We start from the raw sequence: 12781 nt of genomic DNA, 5'->3' as shown, positions 1-12781 counted from the left end.
CCTCAGCCTCCCAAACTGCTGGGATTACAAGCATGAGCCACCTTGCCTGGCCTGGTCTGGACGTTTTTAGGACTGCAGCAATTGAGATAAGATGCTCTTGAAAGAACACCTGCCCCATAGTGGCATCTCCACCACAGAACTGATGCCAAATGTGATTTTGAGCCCCTGGAACCAGTCCTGCCCCATAGCAGCATCTCCACCACAGAACTGATGCTAACTGCGATCTTGAGCCCCTGGAACCAGTGAACTCTGTTTCCAAGCAGCTTATGTGAACCTCTCCCTGTTTGCCAAATAAAAGCTTCCTCTTCCTTTCCCCTTTTCAGGTGCACCTGTGGCTTGCCATGGCTGTGCATCCCAAATTATAATCCTCTTTGTTACTCTCTAATACATTCATTAAATTTGGAGATATTTTTCTCTGATATCTTTTTTTAGATTGACAATCTCAATTATAGAATCCTATCAGACCAAGTTTTTAAAAGATTCTTAAAAACTTAGCATATTATCAATTAGCTTAATGTGTGAAGCCACAGTCTATGAGAAAACCAAGAACCAAAGAGCCTTTCTACATAAAGGTAATTTTAAAGATGAAAGTTTTTCCCCCTTTTTCTTCCCACTCAATGTGGATCTTTAGGATAGATTAATACAGCAACTGACTTTTAGGAATTTCTATAAAACCTAGTTTATTCTCAATTTCAGCTGTAAAAAAGAAGGAAAATATTTTATTGTCAAAAGAGATATAGTCAGGACACCAAAGGCTCATGTTACAAAAGAAAAAATAGGCACAGTGAATTTCATAGCTCATGGAATGGGGGAAAATATCTGTACATTATATATCTGATAAGGGATTAGTAATCAGAATATATAGTGAACTCCTAATACTGCTACTGGGAAGTGGCGGCCCAACAAGGGACTACATTTCCCAGTCCCCTATGGGGAGGGGGACCATGTGACTGCGATCTGGACAACAGAATTGGACAGAAGTGTTTATGCCACTTCCACAACTGGCCTGGAAGAATCTGCCACACGGTTCTCCGTGCTCTCACTTCTTTGTTTGGTAGATGGACCGAGATCCACAGGAGGATCTTGGGAGCCATGTGTTGATGACTCAGAACTTCCGCCAGCCTGGAACCCTGAATGACTGCACGAAACATAGTCCGCTCACCCACTCCCTCCCTGACCACCCTCAACATGGCTTTTACGGACATGAAAAATAAATTATATTCTTACTTTTTCACAAACAAGAGAGATTTTAAGGTTTATCTGTTACAGCAGCAAGTATTAGTTTCACTGATACAGATGTCAGTATCTTGAAGGGAAATGTTAACCTAAAAAAAATCTCAGGTAAACAGATGGTCTAGCAGTAGGCCTAGCAGCCGGAGCTCTGTGTTATTCAGTAGCAGCAACACATTTAGTACAGTGTTGTCTGTGATAACTCAAGAGGCAGAACATACAGACCAAGTGCTTAGAGAGCCCTACGCTCCAGCAAACAGGTCGAACAGCAGTAGTATGCGCTGTTACTCGTCATACCGAGGAAGGTATTTTGCTGGGGAAGGGAGCTCAAGCAAGAATTGCTGGCTTTGTAAGCAGCAATTAAAAAAAAAGTGCAAACAGACCAGAAATTTGGGCCTTTAGAGAGTATGAAAGGCCACCTGTTCCTGGACTCCCAAACGTGGAAAATAAAACGGGAAAAGGCTTTGAAAGACAAAAGCACATAGAAACTCAGCTCTGTGCAACAAGCAGATCAGGGGTGTGGTTTTCCCACCCAAACTGCTGCCTCAAGACAGCCCCCAATTAATCTGAGGAGAGTAGAGACTTGAAAGAAAGAAAATTCAGCCGGGTGTGGCGACTCATGCCTGTCATCTCAGCACTCTGGGAGGCCGGGGCAGACCGATCACCTGAGGTCGGCAGTCCAGCCTGACTAACGTGGAGGAACCCCGTCTTTAGTAAAAATACAAAATTAGCCGGACATGGTGGCGTGCGCCTGCAATCCCAGCTACTCGGGAGGCTGAGGTGGGAGAATCGCTTGAACCTGAGAAGTGGAGGTTGTGGTGAGCTGAGATCGTGCCATTGTACTCCAGCCTGGGCATCAAGAGCAAAACTCAAAGGAAGGGAAGGGAAGGGAAAAAAGAAAATTCAAGTTTGAGAACATATCTAGGAAAGAAGGGTGGGTGCAACTACTGGCACATGGAACTGGCTAGAAGCAAACAGATGGTCAAAGGATAAAATTACATCAAATTTCAAGTTGGAATCTAGTTGGCTTTTCTTTGCAATGCTAGAATTGGACAATATCTCATTCTAAAAAACAGAATGCAGCCTGGGCAACAGAGTGAGACCCCCATCTGTACAAAAAAAAAAATAGACATGGTGGTGTGCACCTGTAGTCCCAGCTACTCAGGCAGCTGAGGTGGGAGGATCACTGGAGCCTAGGAGGTCAAGGCTGCAATGAGCCGTGACTGCGCCACTGCATTTCAGCCTAAGCAACAGACAAGAGCCTGTGAAAGAGAGAAAAAAAAAAAAAAAAGGAAGGGAAGGAGGGAGGCATGGAAAGAGAGAGAGAGAAAGAAAGAAAGAGAAAGAAAACAGAATGACTGTTTCAATGAGCTGAACAGAGGAGTTTGGTTTTACAGGCAGAAAAGGGCTGAAGCAAGCAGACACAGAGAACAAAAAGCTGACTAGTCCTTTCAAAGTTACTTCCCTTGCTCCTTGCCTCTTGCAAAGGTTAAAGCAGAGGGGACCTCCTTATCATGCTGGCTAAAATTGGCCTGTTTGGGGATTTGGCTACTACATCTCTCTCCTGATCTCTCAGAAGGTCAAACAACTTTCAGCATGGTGACATGGAACTTCAGCATGAGTGACTCCATTGTGGTTTGATTTGTTGGGCCTAGTATAGGAGCTTAGTACAAACCAATGGCCACCTATAAATTTAGCTTAACAAGATCAAAAGCCGACTACGTTTCTTTCTTTCTTTTTTTTTTTTTTTTTTTTTTTTTTTTTTTTTTTTGAGACAGAGTCTTGCTCTGTCACCCAGCTGGAGTGCAGTGGCGCAATCTTGGCTCACTGCAAGCTCCGCCTCCTGGATTCAGGCCATTCTCCTGCCTCAGCCTCCCGAGTAGCTGGGACTACAGGTGCCTGCCACCATGCTTGGCTAATTTTTTGTAGTTTTAGTACAGACAGGGTTTCACCGTGTTAGCCAGGATGGTCTTGATCTCCTGACCTCGTGATCTGCCCACCACGGCCTCCCAAAGTGCTGGAATTGCAGGTGTGAGCCACCGCGCCAGGCCAAAGCCGACTATGTTTCTGAGAGAAGTATGGTGCTGAAGAACTTGGATCCAGGATGAAGACAGCCTTGAACTGCTTGAGCCTTAAAACAACCTTCAAACCCACAAATTCCAATCAGTAGCAGTGGGTCTGCAAAGCTCTGCACTGCTTAAGAAACCTGTGGAGGTTTCATCTGTCTGTCCATCTTAGCTGGCTCAAGAAGGAAAATGTCCTGGGGGTGGAGCCATGGGACACAGTGAACACAGGTGAGGGCATAACTGGGCACTAATCAAGGAATGTTCCCCAACCCCACAGGGCCCTTTCACTGATGGGCCAGTGTCCACTGAGGGCACCCCGCTCTTCCTTTCCTAAAAGGGAATTTCTGCAATAGTCACCCTGCCTCTGCTCCCCCATGGTGTATTAGGTATGAGGAGGGAAGATCATTTGGTTCTTTATGTAGGCTGCTGAATCCTGAGGAGCCACGTCTAGCACTCATGGAGGAAACAGAGCAGAGGTCTTTCTGGTCTTTTTTTTTTTTTCCTGAGACAGAGTCTCACTCTCTCGCCAGGCTGGAGTGCAGTGGTGTGATCTTGGCTCACTGCAACCTCCGCCTCCCAGGTTTAAGCGATTCTCCTGCCTCAGCCTCCCGAGTAGCTGGGACTACAGGTGCGCGCAACCGCACCCAGCTAAATTTTGTATTTTTAGTAGAGATGGGGTTTCACCGTGTTAGCCAGGATGGTCTCCATCTCCTGATCTCATGGTCTGTCTGCCTCAGCCTTCCAAAGTGCTAGGATTGCAGGCATGAGCCACCGCACCCGGCCTCATTCTGGTCTTTGAAGGGAGATTAGGATGCCTGTAAGGGAAGAAGGCTGTGCCTGGATATTTGGTGGCTAGAGGACAGACATGGCCCAGAGAGCCAACTGTCCTATGCTGACTCAACATGCACTCTCATTATGCAGAGTCGTTGCCAGGAAGTGGCTGCCCAGCTAGTACTTCTGTGGCTCTGCCCCCTTTGCAGTTAAAAGTGGCCATGTGACAGAGCAATGTACAAAACGGGTGTACCGCTCGGGTGACAGGTGCACCAAAATCTCAGAAACCACCACTAAAGAACTTTTCCATGCAAACAAAACACCACCTGTTTCTCCAAAACTATTGGAATAAAAAACAGCCAAAAATGGGTGTACCCACTTCCAGGGCTGGACCATAAAGCCCTCCTGTCTGATCCCCCACGTTACCTGAGCCAAGTACTTTCCTCCATGACTGTCAGCTTCTCAGGACAGATTTATCTGTTTTTATTCATCCCTGTATCCCTAGAGCCAAGCTTAGTGCCTGGCACACAATAAACCATTTTTGAATGAAAGTGAAGTAACTGGCGCCGTCGTCAAGATAGTATAAAGAGGGCACTGAGATATAAAGCCAGGTCTGGCTGGCTCCAAAGCCCATGATCTTAACTGCTATTCATACATTCATTCATTCAACAAGTATTTACTGAGCATCTAATGTGTGCCAGGCACTGTTCTAGGCACGAAAAATACAGCAGTGAACAAAGCAAATAAAACCTCCTCCTCTTACGAAGCTTACATTTTAGGGAGAAAGCCCAACGAACAAAGTACAAGTAAAATACATAGTATATGAGATAAGAAGAAGTGCTGTGGAGAAAAATAAAGAGTAAATGAGACCGGGTGTGGTGGTGTGCGTCTACAATCTCAGCTACAGGGGAAGCTTAGGTGGGCTTGCTTGAGCCCAGGAGTTCGAGCGAGACCCTGTCTCCAAGAAAAAAAGAGTGAATGAGGGAAGGAGTAGTGGTCAGGAAATTCCTCAGGTGAGAGAATAAGCCCTGTAAGAAAAATTCTCAAGAGACAGAGGAAACCGTGTGGAGGCAGTGAGAGAGGGTAGATGAGGTTGGGGCGGTGGTCTTAAGGCCACTGCAGGGACTACGGCTTTCACTCTGAGTTGTCTGGGAAGCCATGAAGAGAGTTCAGAGGAGCGGCTGACACAATCTGGCTTAAATTTTAATAAGGCCACTCTGGCTGCTGTGCTGAGAACAGGGAAAAGGCAGAAGCTGGCCACAGTGTTCCAGGTGAGATGCTGACGGCTTGAGCCCAGTGATAGTAGTGAAGGTGAGAAAAGGTCGGATTCTGCTGCGTTTTGAGGTGAGGGCTGAATACTCTGCCCAAGGATTGAGTGTGGGGGTGTGAGGAAGTCAAGTGCAGCTACATGAGCATTAACTGAGGTGCAGATGGAAACATCGGGGTGCTGGGGTTGAGTATTCAGGGTCTGGTGCAGGCTCTTTCCACACAGCGATGTCAGGTGGGCAGGAGCACAGTGGGCTGCAAGTTGAGTGGAGAGGCCCAGCCTGCAGGCATGAACTAGAGAGACAGGAGCCTGTTTCAAGCCATAGTACTGCAAGATCACAAGGGAGCAAGTGTGGATAGAGAAAGCGAGAGGCTCCTGAACAAAGACGGGGGGCATTTGGTATTAAAAGGCCTAGAAGATAAGGGGGACCAGCCAAGCCATCTGAGCAAGCAGTGGAACAGGAAAGGTGATGATGCAGAAGAACAGGCTCACGGAAGAAAGCATGGCGCACCACGCCAGCGCAGCCCACGGGGGCAGCAAGACAAGGACCAAGAACTGATCCCTGGGACGTGGCAAGGGTGGCTTTGGTGAGGTGGTGGAGGTGAGAACTCAGCACCCAGCACCTAACTGACCCCACACTTGTTTGAAGAGTAAATAACACGGCCAGCACTTTGTGAGGTCGAAGTGGGCAGATCACTTAGGTTCAGGAGTTTAAGACCAGCCTGGGCAACATGGTGAAACCCTATCCCTACAAAAAATACAAATATTAGCTGGGGATGGCTGTGGGCACCTGTAGTCTTAGCTACTTGGGAGGCTGAGGCAGGAGAATTGCTTGAACCCGGGAGGTGGAGATTGCAGAGAGCCGAGACTGCACCGCTGCACTCCAGCCTGGGCAACAGAGTGAGGCCCTGTCTTAAAATAAATTTTTTTTTAAAGAGTAAATAACAAACACACACAGCAGTGCACACACTGTGCACCTCTAAACACCTCACCCCCGACCCCCACCACCTATGACTAGACCTGGTAGGGCATGGAGCACACACTGCAGCTACAAGAGGTCCCCTGGCTTGGTCTAAGAGACAGACTGTCACAGGTTAAAGAGAGCGAGAGAAGAAGGGGGCCCTCCCTGCAGGTTTGGGGCACACGTGCTGGTGAATGCTAGCAGCCAATCTACCCCTCATTCAGCTGTCCTCGGTTCCAAAAGTCTCCACTGCACAGCACAGCGCTCTGGTTCCATGCCCCGGCTGTTTGGCCCGGGCCCGGTCACACTCACAGGTGGGCCGGCTACGCTATCAATACTACGTAAAGACAAGCAGGCCAGGCCGGGCGCGGTGGCTCAAGCCTGTAATCCCAGCACTTTGGGAGGCCGAGATGGGCGGATCACGAGGTCAGGAGATCGAGACCATCCTGGCTAACACGGTGAAACCCCATCTCTACTAAAAAAAATACAAAAAACTAGCCGGGCGAGGTGGCGGGCGCCTGTAGTCCCAGCTACTCGGGAGGCTGAGGCAGGAGAATGGCGTGAACCCAGGAGGCGGAGCTTGCAGTGAGCTGAGATCCGGCCACTGCACTCCAGCCTGGGCGACAGAGCGAGACTCCGTCTCAAAAAAACAAACAAACAAACAAACAAACAAACAAAAAAGACAAGCAGGCCAGAAGGTGAAGAACCAGGCAAGAAAAGGCCGAGCACAATGAGTCGTGGGGCCATGGCGAGGTCAACAGTGGTCAGCAGGGCCACAGGCATTTCAAAGGAGGACCATCCACAGACACTAAAGTCTGGGCAGCATACTGGGTTGAAAACTGGCAGAGGATTCCTCTAAGTTTTTGAGGTCCCCAAAAGCAGGCAGTAAAGTGGGGCCACAGTGTTTGAAGGCCCAAGGATCCCCTCTACGGGCTGCCTTCATCTGTTTCAAAGGTACTTGTTACAGGCTGAATTCATCCCGCCTTAAAGAACGTATGTTAGAGTTCTATTCCCCAATTAGCTCCTAACCCTCAGAAAGTGATCTTATTTGGAGATAGGGTCTTTATAGAGATAATTAGGTTAAAATAAGGTCATCAGGGTGGGCCCTAATCCAACAAGATTGGTATCCTTATAAAAATGGAAAATTGGACACAGAGACGCCCACAGAGGGCACGCCACGTGAAGATGAAGACAGATCAGAATGGTGCACCTCCAAGCCAGGGGACACCAGAGACTGCCAGCGAGCCAGCAGAGGCTGGGAGAGAGGCCTGCGACAGATTCTTCCTCACAGCCCACAGAAGGAACCAGCTCCGCTCACAACTTGATCTTGCACTCTGGCCTCCAAGACTGTGAGACAACAAACGTCTGTTGCTGGAGACATCAGGTTTGTATCACTTTGTCACACAGCCCTAGCAACTCACACAATACCATCCTCCGCCTTTCTTCTTCCTGCTATTCCTGCCAAGTTTCTTTTCCTTGCATTTTTGGGCCACTTCTGCTTCAGATGCAGGCATGCCTAGCTTGCTCATTTCCTCATCCTTATTCATTCATTCATTCGTTCATTCATCCATCAGCTATTTATTGAGTACCTACTATAGGCCACAACATTATGCAAATGACCTCAGAGAAGCATTTAAAGGGCTTCATGAGGCGCTGACAGTCCTCTGGCCGATGACGCAAGCAAAGCTGGGCAAAAGGTGCAGAAACAAGCATGAAGAACCACACAGATTATTTTGTTTGAGGTAAAGGTAGCAAAGCACAAAAATGTAATATGAGACTATTAATTTGTATTTTGTAAGTAATTTACATATCAATTAACCACATATTTACTGGAGACTGAATATTGTCACCAAATTAGTCTTTATAACCATGGCATAAATGTCAATAACGGACTTTGCACACATACGTACAAAATACCGTAAATGTTTCTGTTAAAAAGTACCTCAAGAAGCCCTAATTCTAGAGTTTTTTCGGGAGCTTTAATAAAGCCAAAATGATTTTCACTGTATCATTTTTCTTTAAGGTAACTATTGCCTAATTTTGGTCAAAATATAAAGCTCAAGAACATTCTTTTTTTTTTTTGAGACGGAGTCTTACTCTGTCGCCAGGCTGGAGTGCAGTGGCACAATCTCAGCACACTGCAACCTCCACCTCCCAGGTTCAAGTGATTCTCCTGCCTCAGCCTCCCAAGTAGCTGGGACTACAGGTGCACGCCACCACGCCCGGCTAACTTTTGTATTTTTAGTAGAGACGGAGTTTCATCATGTTGGCCAGGATGGTCTTGATATCTGGACCTCGTGATCCACCCGCCTTGGCCTCCCAAAGTGCTGGGATTACAGGCATGAGCCACTGTGCCTGGCCAAGAATATTCTTTTATGTATCAGTTGTACAGATATTTTTGGTCCTAAAGTAGCATAAAGCCACTAAACCCAATATTTGGTTCACTGACCAAGAAATAAAAATCCTGATTTAAACCCATTATAGAAAAGTAGAAAAAATAAGAAAACCAAACTGACCTGGTTGCTAATAACCTGGCTGATTGATAGCATCCCAAATTAGCTGTACCACAATGATGGTAACAGACGGTAGACATTATTATTTTGGGAGAATGGGGTAAGCCTTTGTTGGCAGAGAAATAATTTGGCTGACTACTACATAGATTACTTCAAATATCTGACAGATAAGAAGAAATACTTAGTTTATAACTCTTTCTAGAAAACTTGATCTTACATACTGTTGAAAATTCTAATAGGCTGGGTATAGTGGTTCACCCTGTAATCCCAGCACTTTGGGAGGCTGAAGTGGGAGGGTAGGATCACTTGAGTCCAGGGGTTCCAGACTAGCCTGGGCAACACTGTGAGACCCCAGCTCTACAAAAAACACAAAATTAGCTGGGCATGGCAGTGCATACCTGTGGTCCCAGCCACTTGGGAGTCTGAGACAGGAGCATTGCTTGGCCCCTGAGTTCAAGGCTTTGAAGCTTCAGTAGCTATGACTGCCCTACCTGCACTCCAGTCTGGGCAACAGAGTGAGACCCTGTCTTTAAAAAAGAAAATTGGCTGGGCACCGTGGCTCATGCCTGTAAATCCCAGCATTACGGGAGGCTGAAGCGGGTGGATCACCTGAGGCTGGGAGTTCGAGACCAGCCTGACCAACAGGGAGATACAAAAAAATACAAAATTAGCCAGGCATAGTAGTACATGCCTGTAATCCCAGCTATTTGGGAGGCTGAGGCAGGAGAATCACTTGAACCCAGGAGGCAGAGGTTGTGGTGAGCCGAGATTGTGCCATTGCACTCCAGCCTTGGCAACAAGAGCGACACTCCGTCTAAAAAAAGAAAGAAAAGAAAAGAAAAGAAAATTTGGCCAGGTGCAGTGGCTCACACCTGGAATCCCAACACTTTGGGAGGCCAAGGCGGGTGGATCATTTGAGGTCAGGAGTTTGAGACTAGAAAAAGAGCATTCTTTTAATTTCCTCAGCTGGGGAACTTCAAAGGCAACTTGGAGGATTCTCTGCAATCGCTCCTCTATCCTGTCTTCTACCTTTGGCATCTCTCTGATCTCCTTTCCTCTTTGTTCTCCTAGCTACCCCACTGGCCCTAGCGCACATGGCCGATGCCTGCTTACTATGCCACGTACACAGGCCCTTGCAATGGCTCTTTGTTGGTTTCTTCTGCAGCCCCTCCCTTACTTCTCCCCCACGGTATATGTCTTGCTGCGACTGTCAGTCTAGTTGCTTGGTTCCCCCCCAGCCACGGATGCGTGGAGGGAGCCGGAGCCAAGCAAGCCAATTGGTGCTGTCTCCCAGGATAAGAATCATGAAATTCTCCCAGGCTAAGAATCATGAAATTCACAGGCAAACAGATAAATAAAATAAAAAGATATCCGCTGTGTCACAGGAGTGACAGTTGAGACCTGATTATCAGTCAGTAGCTCCCTGTCTAAAACTATCTGAAACTGCAACTACCAATGCCACCTGGGTGCTTCCTACCCCCGTCTCTGCTGTAGTTTCCCTTGGCACTCACCACTTGCTAATATGCCACTTATTTATGTGTCTCAAGACTGCCTCCCCTATAAGAATGTGGTCTCCAGAATGGCAGGAATTTCTGAATATGTTGTTTATTGCTATAGGCACAGCACCTGGAACATTCTGAGCACACATCTGCCAAATGAATGAATGAATGAATGAATGAATGAGTGGGTCTCGGCTCCTGTTCTTTCCACCCTGATTATTAGGTCCTTACTTTGATTCTTTGAGCTACCCAATATCTTCTCTATAAATTTCCTATTTGCGGCCGGGCGCGGTGGCTCAAGCCTGCAATCCCAGCACTTTGGGAGGCCGAGATGGGCGGATCACGAGGTCAGGAGATCGAGACCATCCTGGCTAACACGGTGAAACCCCGTCTCTACTAAGAAATACAAAAAATAGCCGGGCGAGGTGGCGGGCGCCTGTAGTCCCAGCTACTCGGGAGGCTGAGGCCGGAGAATGGCGTGAACCCGGGAGGCGGAGCTTGCAGTGAGCTGAGATCCGGCCACTGCACTCCAGCCTGGGTGCCAGAGCGAGACTCCGTCTCAAAAAAAAATAAAAATAAAAAATAAATTTCCTATTTGCTTAAGTTAGCAAAAGTTCTAGGGAGGAAGCCTCAGCAAGAGGCAGCATTAATAGTAACAGGTATATTAACCACGCTGCAGGTGTGAAAGACACTGCTAAATAACACCGCAGCCTGAAATCGGAACAGAATTGGAATACATAAGACCAAAACCCACATTAAATGCACGTATCACATATTCTTGTCTGCATTTGTGTTTTCAATTTCTCCAAGAGATAAGATGGTGTTTAAAGTCTCCTCAGAAGTATGATGTGACATAATTTAAGCTTATTTAAAACATAAAAGTTGTAAGTTGCTTAACAAACAATATTATACAGGGAAAAAAATCCTAAATTACAAAAAAAAAACAGACCGGGCACAGTGGCTCACGCCTGTAATCCCAGTACTTTTGAAGGCCGAGGCGGGCGGATCACCTGTGATCTGGAGTTCGAGACCGGCCTGACCAACATGGAGAAACCTGTCTACTAAAAATACAAAATTAGCCAGGCGTAATGGTGCATGCCTGTAATCCCAGCTACCTGGGAGACTGAGGCAGGAGAATTGCTTGAACCCGGGAGGCAGAGGTTGTGGTGAGCCAACATTGCAAGATTGCGATTGCACCATTGCACTCCAGCCTGGGCAACAAGAGTGAAACAATGTCAAAAAAAAAAAAATTGTTTTCATATGCATTAACAATATGATCTATAAACCTATGAATTACATCAAGGAAAAAAATAAAACAAAACACCAACAAAAACCCAATATGGGCCAGGTGCAGTGGCTCACGCCTATAATCCCAGAACTTTGGGAGGCCGAGGTGGGCGAAACACTTGAGGTCAGGAGTTCGAGACCAGCCTGACCAACATGGCAAAAACTTGTCTCTACTAAAAATACAAAAATTAGCCAGGCGTGGTGGTGCTTGCCTGTAGTCCCAGCTACTTGGGAGGCTGAGGCAGGAGAATCACTTGAACCCAGGAGGCAGAGGTTGCAGTGAGCTGAGATCGCACCACTGCACTCCAGCCTGGGCAACAGAGTGAGACTCTGTTTCAAAACAGAACGAAACAAAAAAGACCAGCCCAATATGATCATTTCACACTTTCGTCATGTCCCTGGCAGAGTGACACACAAACGCTTTCAGTGTAGCATCATCTGCCAACATTCCTGAAAGGAGAAAGGTTCTAACAATCTCTGTTTAGACTGTTTTAGTCTGCTCAAGCTGCTCTAACAAAATACTATAAACTTAGTAGCTTATAAATTGCAGAAATTTATTTCTCACAGTTCTGGAAGCTAAGAAGTTCAAGATCAAAACAGATTTGGTGTCTGGTGAGGGCCCAGTTTCTGATTCATAGCCAGCACCTTCTTTCGTGTCCTTCACATGGTGGAAGGAGTGAGGGATGTCCCTCCAGTTTCTTTTATAAAGGCACTAACACCATTCACGAGGGCTCCACTCTCATGACCCAATCACCTTCCAAAGGCCCCACCTCCTAATTCCATCACCTTTGTAGTGAAGATTTCAACATAAGAATTTTGGGGGAACACAAACATTCAGACCATAGCAAGCAAGGACCAGAGAGGGAGGGGGGATGGAGACTGACTGATTCTATTTGAAATAAATCCAGGAAATGACTGGACTCACTAAAAATATTAAATCAACATTGTACTTCTCAGGACCAGAATATAACTCTTCTGCTATGTTCATTCATTTCAAAGATTAATCTTCTAGTACATGAGCCAGAGAAGTTAAACAAGGAGTTGTCTATGAAGTTATATGACCAAGAAGACACTTCCTAGTACATCCTGGGAGATACTTGAAAGTAACAAACCCAGTCATCAACTTGGGAAAAAGCCCTAAATTATAACCAACACTCAGCACCCATGTATTTCAAATATTATATATC

General features: G+C 46.7%; 1 protein-coding gene across 50 annotated transcripts in view; it reads right to left on the bottom strand.

The window, feature by feature from the left end:
- The window catches only part of GRK4 (G protein-coupled receptor kinase 4), a 77746-nt gene that overhangs the window by 61889 nt on the left and 3076 nt on the right, over positions 1-12781 (bottom strand). The gene's annotated exons all lie outside the window — the stretch shown is intronic.

Source organism: Macaca fascicularis, chromosome 5 (assembly GCF_037993035.2).
Source record: "Macaca fascicularis isolate 582-1 chromosome 5, T2T-MFA8v1.1".
Classification (NCBI taxonomy): domain Eukaryota; kingdom Metazoa; phylum Chordata; class Mammalia; order Primates; family Cercopithecidae; genus Macaca; species Macaca fascicularis.
This window is presented reverse-complemented; position numbering and strand designations above follow the sequence as displayed.